Consider the following 12,985-nt stretch of genomic DNA (forward strand, 5'->3'; position numbering starts at 1 on the left):
GAGTGTATTTTGTGGAAGTTAATCAGGCTTAAGCTTTCACAAGAGGAGCCCAGAGGATTGTCAAGGAGGGAAAGACTGGGGAGTAGTGGGAAAATATCAGCCCAGTATAGGCTAGAAGTACATTCAAGCATTAATGGGAGGAGGCAGGAAATTGGGAGAACGTGGATAGTAACTAAGCTTCCACTTCTGTAAGATAAAATGAAAGAGGTAGTCATATGTAGGTTGTAGTCAAAGTGAGAAAGCTTATAGTTTAAGGTATTGGAGGCTGAGAGTTTTGAGTGATGATAGTTTCTACAGTGTAACCATGGGAGGCTGACATTGATATGATCAGTGCTTTCCTTGAGGCTGAAGAAGTAGGGATCAGATATCACAAGGGACCCTAACATAAGTATTGACTCACCCAAAATGGTGATGGGGCAGAGAGAGGCGAGCTACTTCATTAAGTTAGTGTTATTCAATAGAACTCTCTACAGCAATAAAAAAGTTCTGTAGCTGCAATGTCCGATCTGATTAGTCTCTAGCTATTAAGATTTTAAAAGTACTTAGTGCAACTGAGGAACTAAATTTTAAATGTTATTTAATTTTAAATGACCTTATTGGTAGCCACATGTGGCTAGTGGCTTTTTTTTTTTTTTTTGAGATGGAGTCTTGCTCATCGCCCAGGCTGGAGTGCAGTGGCGCAAACTTGGCTCACTGCAAGCTCCGCCTCCCGGGTTCACGCCATTCTCCTGCCTCAGCCTCCCAAGTAGCTGGGACTACAGGTGGCTGCCACCATGCCCGGCTAATTTTTTGTATTTTTAGTAGAGACGGGGTTTCCCCCTGTTAGCCAGGATGGTCTCGAGCTCCTGACATCATGTTCTGCCCATCTCGGCCTCCCAAAGTGCTGGGATTACAGGCGTGACCCACCGCACCCAGCCGCTAGTGGCTACTATCTTAAACAGTGCAGCATCCAGGAAATGTAATATATTTCCTTTGTTTATCATAGTCTATCTTTTAATATTATACTACTTTACATATAATGAATCAACGTTACAGCAGTAGAATTTCCCCTCTCCTCCCTTTGGTGATACTGTTGCCATACAGTTTAATTCTTCATGTATTATAAACACTATGATATATTATTTTGCTTTTGTCAGTCAATAATCTTTAAAAGAAATTGAGACAGTCTTTCATATATACTAGTATTTTTGCCACTTTTAGCATTCTGTATTTTCTAAGTAGATACAATTTTTTTCTGATATAATTTCCTTTCAGTGAGAAGAATGCTTCATTTATATTCCTTTTAGTGCAGTTCTGGTGGTAACAAAATCTCTCTGTTTCTGTATGCCTCCAAAAAGCTTATCCACCACCATCGGGTTGGCTTCATCCTGGGGATGCAAGGCTGGTTCAACATAGGCAAATCAATAAACGTAATCCATCACATAAACAGAACCAATGACAAAAACCACATGATTATCTCAATAAAGGCAGAAAAAGCCTTTGACAAAATTCAACAGCTCTTCATGCTAAAAACTCTCAATAAACTAGGTATGGATGGAATGTATCTCAAAATAATAAGAGCTATTTATGACAAACCCACAGCCAATATCATACTGAATGGGCAAAAACTAGAAGCATTCCCTTTGAAAACCGGCACAAGACAAGGATGCCCTCTCTCACCACTCCTATTCAACATAGTAATGGAAGTTCTGGCCAGCGCAATCAGGCAAGAGAAATAAATAAAGGGTATTCAATTAGAAAAGAGGAAGTCAAATTGTCTCTGTTTTCAGATGACATGATTGTATGTTTAGAAAACCTCATCGTCTCAGCCCAAAATCTCCTTAAGCTGGTAAGCAACTTCAGCAAAGTCTCAGGATACAAAATCAATGTGCAAAAATCACAAGCATTCCTATATACTAATAATAGACAGAGAGCCAAATCATGAGTGAACTCCCATTCACAATTACTACAAAGAGAAAAAAGTACCTAGGAATGCAACTAACAAGGGATGTGAAGGATTTCTTCAAGGAAAACTACAAACCACGGCTCAAGGAAATAAAAGAGGACACAAACAAATGGAAAAACATTCCATGCTCAAGGATAGGAAGAATCAAATCATGAAAATGGCCATACTACCCAAAGTAATTTATAGATTCAGTGCTAGCCCAATCAAGCTACCATCGACTTTCTTCACAGATTTGGAAAAAACTACTTTAAATTTCATATGGAACCAAAAAAGAGCCCACATTGCTAAGACAATCCCAAGCAAAAAGAACAAAGCTGGAGGCATCATGCTACCTGACTTCAAACTATACTACAAGGCTACAGTAACCAAAACAGCATGGTACTGGTACCAAAACAGATATATAGACCAATGGAACAGAACAGAGCCCTCAGAAATAATGCCACATATCTACAACCATCTGATCTTTGACAAGCCTGACAAAAATAAGCAATGGATAAACGATTCCCTATTTAATAAATGGTGTTGGGAAAACTGGCTAGCCATATGTAGAAAGCTGAAACTGGATCCCTTCCTTACACCTTATACAAAAATTAACTCAAGATGGATTAAAGACTTAAATGTAAGACCTAAAACCATAAAAACCCTAGAAGAAAACCTAGGCAATACCATTTAGGACATAGGCATGGGTAAAGACTTCATGACGAAAACACCAAAAGCAATGGCAACAAAAGCCAAAATAGACAAATGGGATCTAGTTAAACTAAAGAGCTTCTGCACAGGAAAAGAAACTATCATCAGAGTGAACAGGCCACCTACAGAATGGGAGAAAAATTTTGCAATCTATTAATCTGACAAGTGCTAATACCCAGAATCTACAAAGAACTTAAACAAATTTGTGAGAAAAAAACAAACAACCCCATCAAAAAGTGGTCAAAGGATAAGATCAGACACTTCTCAAAAGAAGACATTTATGCAGCCAACAAACATATGAAAAAAGCTCATCATCACTGATGATTAGAGAAATGCAAATTAAAACCACAGTGATATACCATCTCATGCCAGTTAGAACGGCAATCATTACAAAGTCAGGAAACAACAGATGCTAGAAAGGATGTGGAGAAATAGGAATGCGTTTACACTGTTGGTGGGAGTGTAAATTAGTTCAACCATTGTGGAAGACAGTGTGGCAATTTCTCAAGGATCTAGAACTAGAAATGCCATTTGACCCAGCAATCCTATTACTGAGTATATACCCAAAGTATTATAAATCATTCTACTATAAAGACACATGCGCACGTATGTTTATTGCAGCACTGTTCACAATAGCAAATACTTGGAGCCAACCCAAATGCCCATCAATGATAGAATGGATAAAGAAAATGTGCCACATATACAACATGGAATCTCTGCAGCCATAAAAAAGGAAGAATTCACGTCCTTTGCAGGGGCATAGATGAAGCTAGAAACCATCATTCTCAGCAAACTAACACAAGAACGGAAAACCAAACACCACATGTTCTCACTCATAAGTGGGAGTTGAGCAATGAGAACACATGGAGGGGAACATCACACACTGGGGCCTGTTGGGGGGTAGGGGGCTAAGGGAGGGATAGCATTAGCAGAAATACCTAGTGTAGATGACTGGTTGATGGGTGCAGCAAACCACCATGGCAAGTGTATACCTATGTAAGAAACCTGCACGTTCTGCACACGTACCCCAGAACTTAAAGTATAATGATAAAAATAAAAATGCTGTAAAAAGGAGAAACTGATGATTTTTTTTCATCAACCTTATTTCTATTTTGCTTAAATGCCTGTGGAAGAACGGCTTTAAAACACTCTGCAAGATATTATCCAGGAGAACTTCCCCAATCTAGCAAGGCAGGCCAGCATTCAGATTCAGGAAATACAGAGAACGCCACAAAGATACTCCTTGAGAAGGGCAACTCCAAGACACATAATTGTCAGATTCACCAAAGTTGAAATGAAGGAAAAAATGTTAAGGGCAGCCAGAGAGAAAGGTCGGGTTACCCACAAAGGGAAGCCCATCAGACTAACAGCTGATCTCTCAGCAGAAACTCTACAAGCCAGAAGAGAGTGGGGGCCGATATTCAACATTCTTAAAGAAAAGAATTTTCAACCCAGAATTTGCTATCCCGCCAAACTAAGCTTCATAAGTGAAGGAGAAATAAAATACTTTACAGACAAGCAAACGCTGAGTGATTTTGTCACCACCAGGCCTGGCCTAAAAGAGGTCCTGAAGGAAGCACTAAACATGGAAAGGAACAACCGGTTCCAGCCACTGCAAAAACATGCCAAATTGTAAAGACCATCGAGGCTAGGAAGAAACTATAGCAACTAACGAGCAAAATAACCAACTAACATCATAATGACAGGATCAGATTCACACATAACAATATTAACGTTAAATGTAAATGGGCTAAATGCTCCAATCAAAAGACACAGACTGGCAAACTGGATAAGGAGTCAGGACCCATCAGTGTGCTGTATTCAGGAAACCCATCTCACGTGCAGAGACACACATAGACTCAAAATAAAGGGATGGAGGAAGATCTATCAAGCAACTGGAAAACAAAAAAAGGCAGGGGTTGCAATCCTAGTCTCTGATAAAATAGACTTTAAACCAACAAAGATCATAAGAGACAAAGAAGGCCATTACATAATGGTAAAGGGATCAATTCAACAAGAAGAGCTAAATATCCTAAATATATATGCACCCAACACAGGAGCACCCAGATTCATAAAGCAAGTCCTCAGTGACCTACAAAGGGACGTAAACTCCCACACAATAATAATGGGAGATTTTAACACCCCACTGTCAGCATTAGACAGATCAACGAGACAGAAAGTTAACAAGGATATCCAGGAATTGAACTCAGCTCTGCACCAAGCAGACCTAATAGACATCTACAGAACTCTCCACCCCAAGTCAACAGAATATACATTTTTTTCAGCACCACACCACACCTATTCCAAAATTGACCACATAGTTGGAAGTAAAGCTCTCCTCAGCAAATGTAAAACAACAGAAATTATAACAAACTGTCTCTCAGACCACAGTGCAATCAAACTAGAACTCAGGATTAAGAAACTCACTCAAAACCGCTCAACTACATGGAAACTGAACAACCTGCTCCTGAATGACTATTGGGTACATAATGAAATGAAGGCAGAAATAAAGATGTTCTTTGAAACCAACGAGAACAAAGACACAACATACCAGAATCTCTGGGACACATTCAAAGCAGTGTGTAGAGGGAAATTTATAGCACTAAATGCCCACAAGAGAAAGCAGGAAAGATCCAAAATTGACACCCTAACATCACAATTAAAAGAACTAGAAAAGCAAGAGCAAACACATTCAAAAGCTAGCAGAAGGCTAGAAATAACTAAAATCAGAGCAGAACTGAAGGAAATAGAGACACAAAAAACCCTTCAAAAAATTAATGAATCCAGGAGCTGGTTTTTTGAAAAGATCAACAAAATTGATGGACCGCTAGCAAGACTAATAAAGAAGAAAAGAGAGAAGAATCAAATAGATGCAATAAAAAACGAAAAAGGGGATATCACCACCGATCCCACAGAAATACAATCTACCATCAGAGAATACTACAAACACCTCTATGCAAATAAGCTAGAAAATCTAGAAGAAATGGATAAATTCCTCGACAAATACACCCTCCCAAGACTAAACCAGGAAGAAGTTGAATCTCTGAATAGACCAATAACAGCTTCTGAAATTGTGGCAATAATCAATAGCTTACCAACCAAAAAGAGTCCAGGACCTGATGGATTCACAGCTGAATTCTACCAGAGGTACAAGGAGGAACTGGTACCATTCCTTCTGAAACTATTCCAATCAATAGAAAAAGAGGGAATCCTCCCTAACACATTTCATGAAGCCAGCATCATCCTGATACCAAAACCTGGCAGAGACATAACCAAAAAAGAGAATTTCAGACCAATATCCTTGATGAACATTGATGCAAAAATCCTCAATAAAATACTGGCAAACCGAATCCAGCAGCACATCAAAAAGCTTATCCACCATGATCAAGTGGGCTTCATCCCTGGGATGCAAGGCTGGTTCGACATACGCAAATCAATAAATGTAATCCAGCATATAAACAGGACCAAAGACAAAAACCACATGATTATCTCAATAGATGCAGAAAAGGCCTTTGACAAAATTCAACATCTCTTCATGCTAAAAACTCTCAATAAATTAGGTATTGATGGGACGTATCTCAAAATAATAAGAGCTATCTATGACAAACCCACAGCCAATATCATACTGAATGGGCAAAAACTGGAAGCATTCCCTCTGAAAACTGGCACAAGACAGGGATGCCCTCTCTCACCGCTCCTTTTCAACATAGTGCTGGAAGTTCTGGCCAGAGCAATCAGGCAGGAGAAGGAAATAAAGGGTATTCAATTAGGAAAAGAGGAAGTCAAATTGTCCCTGTTTGCAGATGACATGATTGTATATCTAGAAAACCCCATTGTCTCAGCCCGAAATCTCCTTAAGCTGATTAGCAACTTCAGCAAAGTCTCAGGATACAAAATTAATGTACAAAAATCACAAGCATTCTTGTACACCAATAACAGACAAACAGAGAGCCAAATCATGAGCGAACTCCCATTCACAATTGCTTCAAAGAGAATAAAATACCTAGGAATCCAACTTACAAGGGATGTGAAGGACCTCTTCAAGGAGAACTACAAACCACTGCTCAATGAAATAAAAGAGGATACAAACAAATGGAAGAACATTCCATGCTCATGGGTTGGAAGAATCAATATCGTGAAAATGGCCATACTGCCCAAGGTAATTTATAGATTCAATGCCATCCCCATCAAGCTACCAATGACTTTCTTCACAGAATTGGAAAAAACTACTTTAAAGTTCATATGGAACCAAAAAAGAGCCCGCATCGCCAAGTCAATCCTAAGCCAAAAGAACAAAGCTGGAGGCATCACGCTACCTGACTTCAAACTATACTACAAGGCTACAGTAACCAAAACAGCATGGTACTGGTACCACAACAGAGACATAGATCAATGGAACAGAACAGAGCCCTCAGAAATGATGCCGCATAGCTACAACTATCTGATCTTTGACAAACCTGACAAAAACAAGAAATGGGGAAAGGATTCCCTATTTAATAAATGGTGCTGGGAAAACTGGCTAGCCATATGTAGAAAGCTGAAACTGGATCCCTTCCTTACACCTTATACAAAAATTAATTCAAGATGGTTTAAAGACTTATATGTTAGACCTAAAACCGTTAAAATCCTACAAGAAAACCTAGGCAATACCATTCAGGACATAGGCGTGGGCAAGGACTTCATGTCTAAAACACCAAAAGCAATGGCAACAAAAGCCAAAATCGACAAATGGGATCTCATTAAACTAAAGAGCTTCTGCACAGCAAAAGAAACTATCATCAGAGTGAACAGGCAACCTACAGAATGGGAGAAAATTTTTGCAACCTACTCATCTGACAAAGGGCTAATATCCAGAATCTACAATGAACTCAAACAAATTTACAAGAAAAAAACAAACAACCCCATCAAAAAGTGGGCAGAGGACATGAACAGACACTTCTCAAAAGAAGACATTTATGCAGCCGAAAAACACATGAAGAAATGCTCATCATCACTGGCCATCAGAGAAATGCAAATCAAAACCACAGTGAGATACCATCTTACACCAGTTAGAATGGCCATCATTAAAAAATCAGGAAACAACAGGTGCTGGAGAGGATGTGGAGAAATAGGAACACTTTTACACTGTTGGTGGGACTGTAAACTAGTTCAACCATTGTGGAAGTCAGTGTGGCGATTCCTCAGGGATCTCGAACTAGAAATACCATTTGACCCAGCCATCCCATTACTGGGTATATACCCAAAGGACTATAAATCATGCTGCTATAAAGACACATGCACACGTATGTTTATTGCGGCACTATTCACAATAGCAAAGAGTTGGAACCAACCCAAATGTCCAACAACGATAGACTGGATTAAGAAAATGTGGCACATATACACCATGGAATACTATGCAGCCATAAAAAATGATGAGTTCGTGTCCTTTGTAGGGACATGGATGAAACTGGAAAACATCATTCTCAGTAAACTATCGCAAGGACAAAAAACCAAACACCGCATGTTCTCACTCATAGGTGGGAATTGAACAATGAGAACTCATGGACACAGGAAGGGGAACATCACACTCCGGGGACTGTTGTGGGGTGGGGGGAGGGGGGAGGGACAGCATTAGGAGATACACCTAATGCTAAAGGACGAGTTAATGGGTGCAGGAAATCAACATGGCACATGGATACATATGTAACAAACCTGCACATTGTCACATTGTGCACATGTACCCTAAAACCCTAAAGTATAATAAAAAAGAAAAAAAAAAAAAAAAAAAGAGTATTTAAGAGTATTCAGCGGTTCTTCCTACCCATTCAGTGGCCTGAGCAGTGGGAGGGCAAATCAGCCTTCAGTGGCAGGCTGAGTGCTCCAGTGTTCAGTAGGTAACTGCTGAATAGGCACAAAGCACACATGCAACCTGCACACCTTCAGGCCAGTCTGAAACCTCACACTAAGTAGCAGTGAACTCAGGTGCTGAAGAAGTCTTTTCACCCTGAAATTCCTCCTTGGTCACAGCTTTTTCAGCAGCAACCTGCTCTTTCTTTTCAATCTTTTCAAGATGTTTGTGGAAGTAGAGATCAGTCATAATCTCCCATGGGTGTTCACAGGAGATGGTGCCAAGCACGTGCATAACTTCTTGGCCACCATCCACCACATCAGGCCCACTGAGTGAGCTGTTGTTGCATGGGATGGCAATGTCCACATAGCACGGAGGAAAACCTGTGTGACCTAGAGCAATGGTAAACAGGTTAGCATAACATGCCTCTATGAGAGGCTTGTGGTCAGCCCTGGAATCAGTAACCACCAGCAGTGTAAATCCTGTAAGGCTGCCTGGATCTGGTTAATAAAGTTTTCAAGAGGAAGTGATCATCAACAGGAGTAGCTCCAATGGCAGTAGTAAACTTCAGCACAGCCTGGTGGCCAGTATTCCTGGAGGATATGACACTGACATCAGCAGGGTTTCCAGTCGCAGCAATGACACGAGCTGCCAGCAGAAGCCTCTAGGTCCTCTTCAGATTTATGATGCAGATGCTATCAGTTTTTCTTTTGTAGAGGTACTGTTCCATTTGGAAGTCAAGAATGGTGCCACCTGAGTGGGTTCATACTACAAGAAATTTGAGGACATTTTCTGTCCTCCTTCATTTTCAGGACATCAAGGGCTCTGAACATTGTGAAAATTTCCCTTTAAGTTATGCCACAAATCTAGAACAACTCCATGTGGATCTCTCCACAGTGCAAAGCTGTGGGAAGGTTTTAAACTGAAAATTTTCTATATTTAACAAAGGAGAATTCAGGTGAGATATCGATCTATTTCCTCTTGAGTAGGCATTTGTTGTTCGTGCCTTTCAAATAATGTGTCCATTTATAAAAAATGACTAATTTATATAATATATTGGCATGAAGTTGTTTGTAATACCCTTATTACCTTTTTAACAATAGTATAACCCAGTGATTAATGTATTTACTATTCAGTAGTTAGTACCATTCAGTTATTATATATGTGTAACCATCAACACAGTCAATTTGAGAACATTTACATCACCTCAAAAAGGAACTCTGTGCCTTTTATCTGTAAATACCCTATCTTCCCATCTCCTGTCCACTCTCTCCTAGCCCTACGCAACCACTAATATAGTTTCTGTCTCTATTGACTTACCCATTGTGGACATTTACTGTAAATGAAATCATAAAGTATGTAGTATTTTATTTGTGTTTTAGTTTAAGTATTTTCTGTTGGCCTCTCTTTGAGTTTACTATTCTTTTCTTTTTTGTCTAGTCTCCTATTATACCTGTCAATTTTAAACTATTTTAGGTGTATTTTTGAGTTCTAAAATTTTCATTTTGTTATTTTTAGTTTCCCTTTCTCTGCTAAAGTTTTTCATCTCATTAGTCATTCTATCTTTCATCTCTATTCTATCAGTTTTTTCTTTTTTAATGTCATTTGTGTGAATGCTTTCATTGATTAATTTTTTCAATTCATTTGGGGCTGTATTTTTCCTGTTTCTTTACATGTGCCCAATTGTTTAAATGATATATATGAAATTTTAAAAAAAGAATGACATATTCTGAACTAGAAAATATATTTTTTATAATATTCTCCTTTTTTGTCAGTTGCTGTGGGAGGCTGATTATTCAGATTCTACCATGCATCCAGCTCACTTGGAGCTGGCCCACATCTTTATTTCTAGTTCAAATCAAATTATAGCTATAATTTCCTTTTATGCTCATCCCGAATAAGCTGCGCTGCTACCAAGGAGTTGACCTTTTTGATCTTATTAGTTCAAAAGGCATTTGGTTGCTTATGTAGTCAGTTTCAGATTGTACGCAATTCTAGCAGGACCCTGAAACCCAGGCATAGAATGAAACAGATATTTTCCTGCTTTTCAGGTTTGTCCTTTCTGTTTCTTACCAGAATTCCTATGGGGGAGAATTGTTGGGCTAAATTTTTTTTCATTGGAGTTCTTCCATTTGTAATCCACCGCAGCAGCCATATTATCAACAAAAGCTTCAGTAGTACATTTTTTAAATTCTAGCAAAGTCTCCCTGCTTATTCCAAAGATGTGCTATTCCACCCATCAATGCCGAGAACAGGCAATTTGTCCCAGGAAAGCAGTATAGAACTTTGATCACCAAGAAAAGTGTTTTTCTACTTAGAATTTAGTTTTATTTAGATCTCTTTGCATCTACTGCTATTTGGTGGTTTAAAGTATGACTTTTAGTCTATCCTATGGTTTACCTACTACCCTTTGATGGATTAAAGAAAAGTGCAAACTTCAGTTTATCCTGTGTTTTCTAGTTGCAGGAACAATCTTTTGTGACCTTCTACATTCTATCTGAAACTAAACCCTTGGTGGCTTTTACACTGTTTCTCAAATACCTTATAATCTCCCAGATTTGCTGATTTATTAAAACACTTCCTAGCATTATGTCTGTACATGGTGGCTGTACTAAACTTATTTAATTATTGATCATAATTATATATTCTGAAAAATTATGTAGTGTCATATTCTCCATGATTATCATCATCGTTTCATTTTAATATATAGTATGATGAATTTTGCTGTTTTTATTTTTGTGATGGAGCTTCTTGACTTTTGGAATAAGCAAGTTTATATAACACATGAGATCTGGTGCTTGCTACAGCCTCAACAGATTAAATTTCCTATATTTTAATTTTCACATCCTAGCAGGTATTTTTTTCTACACATTTGTATAAGAAGTTTGTAGAATATACTCTATTCATAGAGTATACGAATTTAACCCAACAATCCCCCCCCACAGGAATTCTGGTAAGAAACAGAATGGACAAACCTGAAGATCAGGAAAACATCTCAGTTTTGTTCTATGCTTGGGTTTCAGGGCCCTGTTAGACTTTAAAACCAAAGTAGTTGGAGTTCAAATCTTAACTTTATCACTGGGTGATCTTAGGCAAGTTTCTTATTCTCCATGGGCCTAAGTTTCCTGAATTGTAAAATGAATTAGAATTTTCATTAGAAATTCTAATGCTCTTAGAAACAGAATTAGAAAAAACTATTTTAAAATTCAGATGGAACCAAAAAAAGAGCCCAAATGCTAAGTCAATCCTAAGCAAAAAGAACAAAGCTGGAGGCATCATACTACCTGACTTCTAACTATACTAAAGGGCTACAGTAACCAAAAAAGCATGACTTCAAACTATACTACAAGACTACAGTAACCAAAACAGCATTGGTACATGAACAGACACACAGACCAATGGAACAGAGTAGAGAACTCAGAAATATGACTGAATGCATACAGCCATCTGATCTTTGACAAACCTGACAAAGACAAGCATGGGGAAAGGATTCCCTAATTAATAAATGGTGCTGGAAAAACTGGCTAGCCATATGCAGGAAATTGAAACTGGACCCCTTCCTTACATCATATACCAAAATGAACTCACAATGGATTAAAGACTTAAATGTAAAACCCAAAACTATAAAAACTCTAGAAGAAAATCTAGGCAATACCATTCAGGACATAGGCATGGGCAAATATTTCATAATGAAGATGTCAGAAGCAATTGCAACAAAAACGAAAATTGTCAAATGGGATCGAATTAAACTAAGGAGCTCCTGCACAGCCAAAGAAACAATCGTCAGAGTGCACAGGCAACCTAAAGAATGGGAGAAAATTTTTGCAATCTATCCATCTGACAGAGGTCTGATATCCAAAATCTACAAGGAACTTAAACAAATTTATGAGAAAAAAAACAAGCAGCGCTCCATTAAAAAGTGGGCAAAATATATGAACAGACAGTTCTCAAAAGAAGACATACAAGTGACCAACAAACACGAAAAATTCTCAGCATCACTGATCATTAGAGAAATGCAAATCAAAACCACAATGAGATACCATCTCATGCCAATCAGAATTGCTATTATTAAAAAGTCAAAAAACAAAAGATACTGGCGAGGTTGTGGAGAAAAGGGAGCACTTTTACACTGTTGATGAGAGTGTAATGTTCAACCATTGCAGAAGACAGTGTAGCAATATCTCAAAGATCTAGAAACAGAGATAGCATTTGACCCAGCAAGTGCCTTACTGGGTATATACCCAAAGGAATATAAATAATTCTGTTATCAAGATACATGCACGAGTTATTAGTGTAGCACTATTTACAATAGCAAAGTCATGGAATCAACCTACATGCTCTTTAATGATAGACTGGTTAAAGAAAATATGGTACATATCCACCATGGAATACTATGTAGCCATAGAAAGAATTAGATCATGTCCTTCATGGATGTAGTTGGAAGCCATTATCCTCAGCAAACTAAGGCAGGAACAGAAAACCAAACACCACATGTTCTCACTTATTATTATTTTTTTAGTTTG

This window comes from Hylobates moloch, unplaced genomic scaffold (assembly GCF_009828535.3).
Source record: "Hylobates moloch isolate HMO894 unplaced genomic scaffold, HMol_V3 SCAFFOLD_17, whole genome shotgun sequence".
Classification (NCBI taxonomy): Eukaryota; Metazoa; Chordata; class Mammalia; order Primates; family Hylobatidae; genus Hylobates; species Hylobates moloch.